The sequence below is a fragment of the Triturus cristatus genome, chromosome 4_1 (genome assembly GCF_964204655.1).
Source record: "Triturus cristatus chromosome 4_1, aTriCri1.1, whole genome shotgun sequence".
NCBI lineage: Eukaryota > Metazoa > Chordata > Amphibia > Caudata > Salamandridae > Triturus > Triturus cristatus.
In genome coordinates, this window is record NC_140585.1 from 262,598,564 (window position 1) to 262,611,339 (window position 12,776).

The 12,776-nt window shown below is 49.1% G+C and overlaps 1 protein-coding gene across 1 annotated transcript in view; it reads right to left on the bottom strand.

The window, feature by feature from the left end:
• PTN (pleiotrophin) overlaps positions 1 to 10,827 on the bottom strand; it is a 336,604-nt gene extending 325,777 nt beyond the window's left edge. The window contains exon 1 of the mRNA XM_085652002.1: positions 10,442 to 10,827. The gene's annotated coding sequence lies outside the window, so the exon portion shown is untranslated. The remainder of the gene's footprint in view (positions 1 to 10,441) is intronic.
• Positions 10,828 to 12,776: the final 1,949 nt, after the last annotated feature.

Below are 12,776 nucleotides of genomic sequence, written 5' to 3' on the forward strand. Positions count from 1 at the left end.
ACATGTTTACACGCAGACCCTATGCGTGTATTCTGTAGGGCTACTACCCTAAAGAATACACGTTTACACAGGGACCCATAATCTCTGCCAGTGGAAAATGGAAAAATAGAAGGGCATGTACTCTGTACCAGAGGGCCTGCATGTTTCTGAGAAGCGCCGGTACTTTCCAATTAAAATATTACATCTCTCGTGAGAAGTGCCGGTACTGTCCAGCTCAATATAAAAAAGTGGCGGTACTCAGTACCGGCTAGTACCTGCCCATTTAAAGCACTGAACACACAGGCTTTCCAAGTCCTACTAACGCCCTTCCTCGGTGAAAGTGGATCGTAGAAGACAGCAGTATAGTTGACGTCTACTCTCCGATATCCCCGTATTCGGACACCCATTCCGGTTCCAGCAGGACATCCTTGTTGTTCACTTTCATGGCTGCTCCCTGCAGAGGGATCCCTCCTCTCTCCCAGGATTGGAAAGCGCAACAGTCTGCTTACAGCTGGAGAGGGAAGGAAGAGGCTCTCAGGGAGGCAGTAGGGGAGCTGCCATAGGCGGGAAGGGACTGGGGAAGCCGTAGTCAATGGTGAGGAGAAGCCTGACTCGACTGTATACGAGGCAGCTGCGATGGAGAAGAGGGCAGTCCGCAGTGAAGAGAAAGAGAGAGCAGTAGTGCGACACCAGATTGAGTATGTGGCGTAACAGCCAGCGCTGCCGGTTTTGGAGCTAGGGAAGCGAACCAGGTTCGAGTCTCAGCATGGGCTAAACATCTTGTGATTACGGCACATCACTTAATCTCCCCGTGCTTACAAGCAATTAATATGTTCTTGTGTAACGTAACTGGTGCTAATGAAATGCGCACCAATACCTTCGGGTCGAGTTAATACCTGATTCGCTTTGCCCTTTCTCTGTTTTCTTTAGCTGCCTGACCACCAGAAACTTCGGACGGACTCAGGCTGTGTTGCTGTGTAAAAGGGTGCATGGCCTGGGACTTGGGAAATGCCATGCTGTGTAAAAGGGTGCCTGGCCCGGGACTTCGGAAATGCCATGCTGTGTAAAAGGGTGCGTGGCCCGGGACGTCGGAAATGCCATGCTGTGTAAAAGGGTGCGTGGCCCGGGGCTTTGGAAATGCCATGCTGTGTAAAAGGGTGCGTGGCCTGGGACCTCAGAAATGCCATACTGTGTAAAAGGGTGCGTGGCCCGGGACTTCGGAAATGCCAAAAGAGACGGCAACAGGGAACCAGAAAAGAGCCGTCTGGGTTAAATTGCAGCTGCGCTTGAAAACCAGGTGATTGTCGTGATGAGCTGAGGCCAATTCTCTAAACGTGCTAGAAGCGCACATTGAGGGTAGGCGTGCCGATGACTATGCGTCCTGGCAGTTTCTTAAACAAAACAAGCTGTCGGTATTGCACAAAGGCCGCCACAATTTATTTTAACAACAACATCGCGCTTTCACTTTACAATAGCTGCTGCCCCACACAGCACTCACGGGGTGGGGCGGAACTTATTGTAAAGTGAAAACGCGATGCAAAAATAAACTTGCGCCGCCTTTGCCAAAGACCCTAATGAAAACAAGCATTGGCCATGCAACGCGGGAAGCTTGTAATAAGAGAAGCTAACGAGGAGGTGGGGGAGGGGCAGAGCGAGGCGCTTGGGAGAGAGCTGTGCTTTATGAGGCATGACGGCCAGACGAAGGAAAGACAGATGGCGGCTGCGCGCGTGCACGTGCTCGAGAACGCAAGCTTGAGGCCAGGAAAAGCCTCTCGTGGCACTTTTAAAAGCCACTTACTAAATGTCTCGAAGAGATAGCCATGCACTGTCTCAGGCGAGACCTAAAAACCACAAACCTGTAAAAAGGGGACTTGCCCGTGAAAAATAGAGACAAAACTTAGATTCCCTAATTGAATGCAGCCTGCCAAATAGATTTTAAATGGGGTGAAATCAGTGACAGAAAAACAACAGGCCTATTATGTGTCCCAAAATGAATGCTTTCACCCTCTTGGAGGGCCAGCTCTGAAATATGCACGGTCACTAAATGGCACTCCTAGAGAAGCAGGACTTATATGTTTTTACATCATTTTAGGACACTGTTGTATCTCTATTGCACTCCACAACTTAAATTTTGTTATGGTATAAATAATCATACCATAGAAACTGTTGTACAAACAATAACAAACTCATCTAAATAGTTAATCTGTGTTGAAAAGAACACCAACCTTCTTCATAAGTAGTAGCATATTAGTACATTTCTCCAGGGGCGGCTCCTTCGCTATGGCGGAGGAGCGTCACCCCACTGCTTTTAAGCAGTGTGAAGAAGACAAACATAAAATGATAAAAACTTCAAGTTATTATTATTTTATGCTTCCTGACGTGTCCTGCTGCTTTGTGGGCGGGCGGGCAGGTGGACGGGGCTGCTCTGATCACGGAGCTGGGCAGGGAAGGAGTGGCTTGCCCACTCCAAAGTGCGCAATGACTGGTTGGTTGGCTCTCTTGGGCCATCCAAACCAGTCATGCGCACTTCCCTGTTCTCCATGCATTACAGCCTGCATGGAGAACATACCCACCCCACCAGCCCCTGGCTGAGCGCGATGTCACAGCGCGCTCACACCAATCAAAACGCTGCATCGCACAGCGTTGTGATTGGCTTAGAGGACGGAGCCTGGCTGCCTGCTTCCTGTTCCTGTAGTCAGAGACAGGAGAGCATGAGCAGCAACGTGGAACCGGCCTTAAGGTAAGTTTTTAAATGTTCTTATTTTGCCCCCCCCCGCACGACACCACCTGTGACACTCCTCCCCACCCACACAGCCCCCTCTCGCGACCTCCGCCCCCTCCACCAGCCACTGCATTTCTCTGTTGTGTTTTGAATCGTATCTCACACATCAGATTTTCGTTTTCATTTCTGAAATCAAAAATTAAGATAAGTATTCCCTAATGTTTCCCTTTTAGATGCAAGGGGGGATTTGGCCCCAAGAAATAGCACTGAATGCAGAATTAGTCTTCACAGGTAATTCCAGCATAAATCTTGCAGAATTCTTAGGTTATTCCACATGATTACCCTACACGGAATTATGCAAGTTACGCCGACCCCTACTTTTAACCACCGATTATTCCATTTTGATATTTTCCACAGGCAGCTGATGGAAGGAACTTTTACAGATATCATAAAGAAAAGTTGTTGTAGAATAGCCAGATACCTCAGTTTAAGCAAAGTGAGTAAGCGATTGGGCGAGCAGTCTGCATGCATGAATGAGTGAGTGAGTGAGTGAGTGAGCAGACAAGCAATCTGCGTGCATGAATGAGTTTGTGAGTGAGTGGGTAAATGAGTAAGTGAGTGAGTGAGCGAGTGATGGAGCTGGAAAGCCATCTTCGACGCCCTAGACCCTGCCACTATGCCTGCCACCCCAGCAGACCATGCTCAGCTAGACCCCGCTCACACAGAGGACACACTCAAGACCATGAAGAGCATCCACTCAGGAGCCCCTTCGGATCCTTGCCCGTACCACATCTTCCACAGAGCAGCCGCCGCCATGGTCCTCCAGCTTTGCCACACCATCAACTGCTCCATCGAAACTGCCACTGCTCCATCGAAACTGCCACCTTTCCTGATGACTGGAAACACGCCGAGATCAACCCCCTACTGAACAAGCTGTCCTCAGACCTGACACACCTCAAGAACTTCAGACCCATCTCCCTCCTCCCCGTCCCAGCCAAAGTCATTGAGAAGGCCATCAACGCCCAGCTCTCTGAGTTTATTGAACTAAACCAATGCCGGACTCTTCCCAATCCGGCTTCCGAAGTAACCATCGCAAGAAAACCGCACTCCTCACAGCCACCGATGACATCCGTTCCCTCCTCAACCGAGGCGAGATGTAGCCCTCATCCTACTGGACCTCTCAGTCGCTTTCGACACCGTCTCCCACCGCACCCTAATCACAAGGCTTCACAACACTGGCATCCGCGACAAGGCACTGGACTGGTTCCACTCCTTCCTGACCGTCCAAACACGAGTCAGACTACCCCCGTTCCTCTCAGAATCCTCAGAGATCAGCAATGGAGTACCCCAGGGTTCCTCCCTGTGCTCCATCCTCTTCATCGTCTACATGGCCCCCTTCGCAGACATCGTTATAAGCCAACATCATCTCCTACGCCGACGACGCCTAGCTGAGCTCCCTCACCAATGAACCCACAACTGCCAGAACCAATTTTCACAGCGGAAAAAAGGCCGTCGCCACCTTTATGAAAGAAAGCTGCCTCAAGCTCAACTCGGACAAGACCGAAGTACTCATCCTGGATCCCACCCCTTCAGCCTGGGACGACTCCTGGTGGCCAACTGATCTCGGACCCCCCTCCCACCCCAATGTACCACACACACAACCGTGGCATCATACTGGACTCATCGCTCTCAATGAATCGCCAATTCAACTCAGTTTCCTCAGCTTGCTTGTACACACTTGCACCTGCTTCGAACGACATTCAGATGGATCTCCACAGAATCCAGAAAGACTGTCACCCACGCACTCATTACCAGCAGACTCTACGCTAGCATCACCCAGAAAACCACTAAAAAAACGACAGAGTAAATAAGTGCGTGGGCAGGTAGGATCGGGAATGAAAACTTGAGGGTGGATGTTTCAGTACTTGAGTGGCTGCTTTCCTTAGTAAGAGAATTATATAAGATATGTGCATGAGTGAGTGAATAAAAATATGAGAATGAATGATCTTAAGCGAGAGTGAGTGGGTGTGAATGACGGAGCGAGTCAGTCCGTCATTGATGAATGAATGAACAATCATATGAATTAGCCCATAGACAAGTAAATGCGCACATGAGTGAGTCAATCAGGGGCTGATGAATGACTCCGGGTACACCTCCTGAGTGAGTGACAGTAAGTTGAGTTTGATACAATTTCAAAGCCCTCCTTACTACACCAAATTATAACAATACTAACTTATATTTCAAAAAGCGATAACTACTACAGTCTTCCTGCTCTAGTGTGCAGAATATCGCATGTATCACTTGTGTTCAACTTAATGGTGCTAAGTTTATGTGCCTCACAAGAGTAAACTATGGGGCATATTTATGAGAAAATGTCAACGTGCGGACAGTGGCGTAGCAAGGGGGGGCGGTCTGCCCCAGGCGGCATGAGTTTTGGGAGTGGCGACCCCCCCACCACCCTCACTCTTACTAGAGTTTGTCGTGGAGGTGGCAAACAGAAAAATCATCACCAGCAACCCCACCCGCTCTCCAGCACGGCGCCGCGGGCGGCAAAGGCACGGCCCGCCACCGGCGGCAAAGTGCCGAGCTACGACACTGCGTGCGGAGCTGCGGTAAATTTGGCAGCGCCGTGCTCTGACATTTTCAAAAGGCAGAGATGTACCATATTCACAGGAATACGGCGCACCCCTGTGTTTTCCCTAGCGCTGGCACTACATTTAGCTGCCTAGCGCCAATGCAGACACCCTTGCACCATAGTGCAAAGGTGCCTGGGTTGCAGGGAACGATTGTTTATGTGCAGGAAGGTGTTCCTAATCACAGTCACTAATGACAATTTGTTCCTTCTGTGTGTGCTGCAGAATGCAGTACACATAGAAGTTGCAAATCGTCATTATTTAATGATTGTTTATGTGCAAGAAGGGACACCTTCCTGCACATAAACAATCATCAATGGCATTTTGCTCTTTCTATTTGTGCTGCACAATGCAGCACACATAGAAAAAGCAAAATCGAGGAGAAATAAAAGTATTTCTCCTCATTTCACCATTGTAACTCCTGCTCTTGGATGGTGTTCATTTTTGGCGCTGCCTCAGATTTACGCCCCCTTGTAAATCTGGGGCAGCATTAAAAGCAATGGGTGTTGTGGTGGAATACCCACAGCAACACCCCTTGCACATTCGTTTCACGCTAAGTGGTGCATGTAAAGGGGCCTTATTAACACCACTATGTAAACATGGAGAAGGGCATATCGCCACCAGAACGTCACTAAAAGTGACATTCTGGTGGTGATATCCCCTTGTAAATGTGCCCCTGTATGTTGCAAAATAGGTTTCTGCACAGGTTTTAACTTTCCAACATATCGTACCAGATTCTTAACAGGCAGATGTATGCACATGTACAGAAATGCCAACGATTATTTTCATTGATCCAGTAAGAGGTTAAGGCAGTATAATAATTATCATAATGTACTGTAGAAGCAAGCGTATTTTAATATGTAAGCGTAATATTACGCTGTTTATATACAGTACGAATGCAAGGCGCTTCAAAGCGCTTGAAGATACATAAAGCGCGGAGAAACATAAAAGGCTCCAATAAAGAATCACACCTTTCAGAAAACCCATACAGTCCCAGTAGCAATAAATGCAATCACTGATTTAGTATAGCGTCTAAAGGGCCGGGGAGGCTGGAGGCGAGCCGCGAGGATGCAAAACCTCGAGCTTGAGGAGGAAGTCCCCTGAGCTGCTCTCGTCTCCACTTCCGCTCGCCTGAGCTCAAACTGTGCTGTAATCCTCCTCTCATCCACACCGACCCCCAGCCCTCCCACGCAGTACCAGCAGCCCCCTGTCCCACAGCCTAGAATAAACGTTACTGCTTCCTGACAGGGCCCGCGTAAACGCAACCCAGACAGCAAGGACGCGGTCTAGTGGTTACACTGACTCCTAGGGAGTGGGGCTACGCTGGAAGATTGTTGTCCCAGTTTCTTATGAATGAAACGTGTGAATGAATAGATAAGAAAGTATGTGAGGCGCGTGCTACGTCGCGCGCCACATTTATGAGGCGCACTGCATATAGAGGGTAAAAAAAGAAACGGCTTAAAGATAGAGATATTCTCAACTGAAGGGGAAGCGAGTTCCACAGAATGGGACCTGCTATCAAGAAGGTCCTAGCTCCCCTAGTGTTTGCCTGCACCGAGGTATGGCCAACACTGCCTGGGTCCTAAGAATGTGTCCCAGCGTGTAATGTTGGACTTGTTGTCTAAAAGATTCCGGCCAACAGATGGAAAAGCCTATGCATCCAACAAGCCGTTTTATAATTCCTTGGCGACACCCCCCCCGGATCCGCTAAAGCAACAACGGAGGACGCTCCTTCTCACACCTGGCAATCAAAGCTTCCAACGACCTACGACTGCACCTCAGGACCAGCCCCTCGCTCCAGCACACAACTCACAACCTGGCTGTTCGAATGAACAGATCACCATGAACCAAGCAGCAACTCCGGCGCCTCAAGACCCTCACAGGTGATTTGCCATGCTTTACAAATATTGATTGATTGATTGATAATGAACCAGTTCTGAGCCAAAGCAGTATCTCTCTTGCCTGGGAAACAAGATCGTTCCTACTCAAAGCTAGTAGATTCCTAAACTACGCTCTTTGTGGCCTAGAAATGACATTAGCGGACAGCCCAATGTGGAGGCCATTACGATAATTCATTCTAGAGTTGATCAATGCTCCTACTATCAATGCCTTGTGTTGAACAGACAGGTCTCAGGTTTCCCTAGAACATTACTCCACAAATGATAAACTCAATTGTCCATGCTGGCAGCAGACGGTGACTCTGGCATTGCAAGTTCATGATTTCAATATGTTCTTCTCGAACATGGACTCTACTAAGCTCGTTGAATTCACAAATGACCACTTGGGTGTCACCTACATAAGAATGCAATTGAACTTTAAACTTCATAAAAGGGTGGGAAAGAGTGGCTATATATGTATTAAATGAGCCCAGTGTTAGTGGAGAACTTGGGCAGGTCCACTGATGACAATACGACATGGCACATGCGGACTCTTTGAGACTTTTGGTTTAGAAATGAACTAAACAAACCGCTAAAGGGCAAACATGAGTGGCCTCTTAAATCCCATGATGGTTAACTGGATCCATAGTGGCAGTCAAATTCGGCAGGATCCGGTTCATGTCCTGCCCTCATCTGTCCATCTCATGGTGTCATCCCAAAATCCCCGTTAGCATGAAGTAGTCTGAAGCCAGATTGAAACCGGAAGGCATTCCTGAGCATCCAAGTGTTTCTGGGGCTGATGGACCTCGAGTTCTCCATAACCGGAGTCAATAATGGAAGGATGGTGATTGGTGGCAGGATCTAGGTTGTCTTTCTTGTGCAGGAGGTAACTATGCCACCGTTGAGGGCAGAGAGCTGAGAATGAGCGCTTAGGAAGCAGATGAATGAGGAGGAAGAACGGAAGTTGCACTTCCGCAATAGTAAGCTTATCCTAGCTCAAGAGCGGCATCCAAGGGTTTCAGAGATTTAAGTAGATTTTCAACCTCTGTGATACTATGTGGCGGCGATGAGATGGCTTTGTGTGTGGGATCATAGGAGTCAGGAGTCAGTGGAGCTGGGGGTTTATCAGTCGCGTCCAGCTCTGAAATGATTGTACTTTATTCACAAAGAGAGTAATATGGGCTTCTGGGGAGCTCCCCCTCTCTCTTTGTTCTCTGATCTAGAGTAAAAGGTGGACTATAGTGCTACGCAAGGTAAAAAAAAAGACACCCGTTTTGTCATATTCCCCGAAATCTGTGTATTTCATGAGTTCCACAGAGTTTTGTTCCATGTATTTGAAATATATATATATTTATATTTACACGCTTTTCTCCCACTAGAAAGAAATCCCCGTCACTGTTCCCCAAGCCCACCAGAGCTTTGAACCGATTTTCCCTGTGCACTAATGCAGCAACGGAAGACCAAATTATGCAGCAGAGTGGACTAATTATTCAGCAAGAAAACTCATATTGTGAGCCATAAAGCAGCACATTCTATGGCAGTATCATATTAGTTTGTAATTTTAACACATACAAATACTGTCAGGGCAAAGTTGCACGTTAGTGATCAGCCACTGAGAGGTGATCAGTTAAACTTTGTGAAGCACCACGCGAGGCGCTTTTTAGTCACTTTCGATCCGTGGTAGTTGTTCACACATTTTGTTAGAATCTGCACTTTATACAGTTTATGCTGAATTATGCGGCAAGTGCAATAAATACCCCAGAACAGAACAGAATTGCTCAATTCCAGAGACCTCGACTACAAGAAAAGTTGATTATGTTACTTGTGTTTGTGCTCTTTTAAGTGGCTCCAAAGTGTAACAGCTTGTTTTATGTAACACAAACAAAGCAGTACCCAAACACTGTCTTAAGACACATTTATTATAACCAGGACCACTAGAATTAAGTGATGAGACTGAGAGGATCAAAGTATGTGACAGAGCTGACTAAGTTATGCAGCAAGAAAGGGCAAGCTATGTGGCATAATGTGGCCCATTTTGTGATACTGTCACCTCATTATTTCTTAATTTTTACAAATGTTAACACTACCTGGGCAAAAGTTTCACCTCATTTGAACTTGTGTCACTAACCAAATACAGTAAAAATCAATAGTAAGGTGACCAGACAACTTTTGCAAAGGGCCTGTCGCTGCACGACAACGTTTTGTCGTATTTTTAGTAACTTTTGATCCATTAGACTTAGTGACATTTTTTGTTAAAATCAGCAGATTATAATAATACGGCCCATCCATAATGATGCAGAAAAAGACGTGGCCACAAAATTGTATAATGCTAGTGGCCGAGATTATAACTCAATAAAATCACAACCATTTTGTCACCCAACGTAGCACTGAAGGCTAATACCTGGAATCAACCTTGTGACCTACAGTTCACACACACTTGTCTCTGGGTTATAGAAAATTGTAATCATGAGAAATCTCACTGGAGAGCCCAAACCTGTGACCTACAGTGTTCACACCAACCTTCGCCCCATTAAGCATCTGAGTTATCGTAGTAGAATTTGGGGGTCGGACCTGCGTGTTACACCCAAGACCTCTGCAGCATGCGCAGTGTCCTCCTGGACTATCTAGATGGCATTGTCTACCTGTGATCTGCCTGTTAAACACAGATCTCAGCAGCAGGCGCCCATTTAAGCCCCTGAGCGCCTTACTCGGGGTTCGACCTTGGTAACCTATAACCCGCAGACACATTAACCATCCGAGTGTTTTTTATGGACTTCTAACCTGTGACTCGCGTGTTACACTTTTTCCTCTGCAGCTGCGACATGAACTGCCTGGGCTAAGTGGAATCCATACCAAAGACCCGCAGGCGTCTCACATACCTCTGCAGCAAGCGCACTAACCCGGTTGTTTGTTTACTGGCTCCGAAACCAGTGAGCTACAGGCCACCCACTGATCGCTGCAGTGGGTGCGGTAACCCACCGATATATCTTCCACCTGTGACTCCATTAGTTGCTAAGAACGGGAGATAAAACTACCGCCATCCTACCCAACACAACAAGCGTCACCTCTAATAGCGCTAATCTTTGAACGCACCGCCCCGAAGGCCATGTCGGCGCTTTAAAATCGACACATCAAAACTAGGGCGATACGGACACTGTATATAACATCGCGCAGTATTATCACAACATAGCCAACTGCCGAGGGTGAAATAGAGCATGACCCGAACTTACTTGAATCGTGTCGTGGTCTCCCCTCTCGCGCCGGCTGGCTCCCTCTCTCCTTGGCTTTGAAGGATGCTTCTCCCGTGGCAGGACCGCCTCCTCTCTCCTCACAAGGTCTCGTTATCTTCCCCTTGCCCCTGGCTGTGCCGCTCCGCTCCGGGCCCTTCTCATGTCTCGGGGCGTGAGCAGGGGGGTTCTTCCTAGCAGCAGACCCACCGGTCTCCGTCTCCCTCCGTGTGGGTGTCTGTGCTCTGAGGTGCGGTGGGTGGCTGTGATCTGCAGCTAGCGGCGGGGTGGTGTGTGCGTCTGTGTGTGTGAGAGAGGGAGAGAGAGTCGCTCGCTGTGAATCCCTGGTCCGTGTGATCTGCGGTTGGCGAGCTTATGGAAAGCAGGTCAGAGGAGACGCACGAACCTCCCGCCAGGGCGCGCGGGGACAGGGGCGGGGGGAGCAGGGGTTTTTCTTTCAGCCCCTGTCCAAAACATTGAGATGCACGAGAGGTGCTTTCTATGCTTAATTAAGTTACATTAGTTCTAATCACGGCTTTCCGCGCTCCTCGATGTGTGATCTTAGGATAACCAATTCACAAACCTGTGACATGTGCAGGTATTACTTTTGCAAATATCTACATCAGAATTAAATATATTGAGTGACACACTGGTAAAATAGACAAATTAAGCCAATGCTATTTTTTTTTTTTTAGTTTAACACCCAATGGTTATCAGGCAGGAGTCCTTTACTACCCTTTGCACTACTGTCGTCTACGTCCCTTCTCCTTGTATCTGTCACTACTTGCGAGGTAGATCCTGCCTGTCCCAGACAGGGGAAAACACAGAGAACTTGCTTTCAATTCAGCCCCACCCATCACTATCGTTAGGACATGAGAAGGGGCTGGATCCCCAGCATCCTCCACGAGAATGGCTTGATCCCAAGCATCCTCCATGGGAAGGGGATGGATCCCCAGCATCCTCCACGAGAATGGCTTGATCCCAAGCATCCTCCATGGGAAGGGGATGGATCCCCAGCATCCTCCATGGAAAGGGGCTGAATCCCCATCATCATCCACACAAAGAGGTGGATCCCCAGCATCCTCCACGAGAAGGGCTGGATCCCCAGCATCCTCCCCGGGAAGGGCTGGATCCCCAGCCTCCCCCATGAGAAGGTGCTGGATCCCCAGCATCCTCCACGAGAAGAGATGGACCCCCAGCAACCTCCGTGGGAAGGGGCTGGATCCCCAGCATCCTCCATGGGAATGGGCTGGATCCCCAGCATCCAGCACGAGAAGGTCTGGATCCCCAGCATCCACCATGAGAAGGTCTGGATCCCCAGCATCCTCCATGAGAAGGGGCTTAATCCCCAGCAAGCTCCACGAGAAGGGACTGGATCCTCAGCATCCTCCATAAGAAGGGACTGGATCCCCAGCATCCTGCATGAGAAGAGCTGGATCCCCAGCATCCTCCATGACAAGGGGCTCGATTCCCAGCATCCTCCACGAGAAGGGCTGGATCCCCAGCATCCTCCATGGGACTGGCCTGGACCCCCAGCATCCTCAACGAGAACGGACTGGATCCCCAGCATTCGCCATGAGAAGGGACTGGATCCTCAGCAACCTCCATGAAGGGGCTGGGTCCCCAGCATCCTCCATGAGAAGGGCTGGATCCCCAGCATCCTCCATGGGACTGGGCTGGATCCCTACCATCCTCCACGAGAAGGGACTGGATCCCAAGCATCTGCCATGAGAAGGGGCTGGATTCCCAACATTCTTCGTGGGCTGGATTCCCAGTATCCTCCATGAGAAGGGGCTGGAACCCCAGCATCTGCCATGAGAAGGGGCTGGATCCCCAGCATCCTTCACGGGAAGGGCTGGATCCCCAGCATCCTCCATGTGAAGGGGCTGGATCCCCAGCCTCCTACATGAGAAGGACTGGATTCCCAGCATACTTAATGAGAAAGGGCTGGATAAACAGTATCCTCCACGAGAAGAGCTCGATCTCCAGCATCTTCCATGGGACTGGACTGGATCCCCAGCATCCTCCACAAGAAGGGACTGGGTCCCTAGCATCCTCCATGAGAAGGACTGGATTCCCAGCATCCTCCATGAGAAGGACTGGATTCCCAGCATCCTCCACAAGAAGGGACTGGATCCCCAGCATCCGCCATGACAAGGGGCTGGATTCCCAGTATCCTCCACGAGAAGGGACTGGATCCCCAGCATCTGCCATTTGAAGGGACTGAATCCTCAGCAACCTCCATGAGAAGGGGCTGGATCCCCAGCACCCTCCATGGGACTGGGCTGGATCCCTACCATCCTCCATGAGAAGGGATTGGATCCCCAGCATCTGGCAT